The following is a 1,479-nucleotide window of genomic DNA, read 5'->3' as shown; positions in this document are numbered from 1 at the left end:
TTTACTGTTCATCTTTCTATTGCAGAATGCCAGTTTTAAATGCATGTACATGGGGCGCCTGGGTGGCTCAGTCAGTTGAGCGTCCAACTTTGGCTCAGGTCATGATCTCACAGTTCGTGAGTTCGAGCCCCGCGTTGGGCTGTGTGCTCACAGCTCAGAGCCTGGAGCCTGCTTCGGATTCTGCATCTTCCTCTCTCTCTGCCCTTCCCCCGCTCATGCTCTGTCTCTCTCTGTCTCAGAAATAAATAAACATCAAAAAAAAATTAAATGCATGTACAAAGGCACTTGGGTGTGGAATCACCAAACTTGCACAATTCATAATCTAAGCTCATATACCCATCTATATTTTGGTCTTACCAGAACAGTGGGTCCTACACAAAACTAAATTATTTGCATTTCACTTTCTTTTTTCAGGAAACTAGCTTTTTTATTACAAGAGGCTTATGATGGGGTAACAGTGCTTGCTGAGACCCATATGGAAAATTTTGCTTCTTTGGTGCAATAATGCCTTCCCCCGTGGACCTTCAGCTGGGGATTTGTCTGCTTAGCTTGAAGGATGGAATCTCCTCTTTGTGCTTCTTCACCTGTTTCCTTTCGCTCTCCTGCTTCTCAGTGGACTTACACTTGGCCTTCTGCTCCTTCGTTTGCTTCTCCAAACTTCTTTTCCGTTTCTAAGTCTGCACCTTTCCTCTCCATGTCTGACCTCCCCTGTCGGGCCTGCGGCTCCTTCCTCGTGCCACATGCCACACTGCTCTCATACAAGACCTCGGTAGGCGGCCATGGTCATGCAGATGCCATCCTGGACTCACAGCGAAGGCAGTCCCCTCTCTGCACAGTTGACTATGACCGCCTGGATCAGCTCTTCAAAACACTGCGAGCAGAGCTCCCTGCGCACCGGGTAGATGCTGGTCCCCCTTGCCTGCCACTGCTGCAGCTTCAGGTCCGGCCACTCCTGGAGGTGCACCTTTAATCTCCATGTCTGACACCTGCTGGACTCATGGCTGCAGCCACCCACTCCCTTGGGGACAGGACGCTATTCAAGATTTCTTCTGCTCACTTGGTAGGATCTGGGACACAGGAAGCATGTCTTTGTTGACTGTGAGATTGGATCCGAGGGTCCAGGCTGCTGGGGGGCTGCCTTTCAGTGGTCGTGCTTTGGGGCTCCTTTTCTCTGTGTTCAGCTCCCGACACTCTCTGCTCTCAAACTTGAGCAGAGAGTCTGCAGGGGGGATTACGGGCGGCGATGCATTTCACTTTTTGATATTCATATGTTCTACCCATTCAATACTCTACCTTCAGCTTAATGATAAGTAAGAAATAATTGAAAAGAAAAGAACTGTGGGTTGCCTTATCTTTTCCTTTCCTTCTAAGGTGTATTTTCAGTGTAAGCGGTTAGCTAACACACAGGGAAGTAACTTGAGTAAGAAAGGATATAATAGAGATCCTGGAATGTTCATGATTCTTAGGCTGCAATTGTCT

At 48.2% G+C, this 1,479-nt stretch overlaps 1 pseudogene; it reads right to left on the bottom strand.

Moving 5' to 3' along the window:
- Positions 1-524: 524 nt before the first annotated feature.
- LOC125914315 (axonemal dynein light intermediate polypeptide 1-like) lies at positions 525-1,250 on the bottom strand (annotated as a pseudogene).
- Positions 1,251-1,479: the final 229 nt, after the last annotated feature.

The sequence above is a fragment of the Panthera uncia genome (assembly GCF_023721935.1).
Source record: "Panthera uncia isolate 11264 chromosome D3 unlocalized genomic scaffold, Puncia_PCG_1.0 HiC_scaffold_8, whole genome shotgun sequence".
NCBI classification, from domain to species: domain Eukaryota; kingdom Metazoa; phylum Chordata; class Mammalia; order Carnivora; family Felidae; genus Panthera; species Panthera uncia.
The sequence above is the reverse complement of the archived record's forward strand: the minus strand, read 5'-3'. Positions and strand labels throughout refer to the sequence as shown.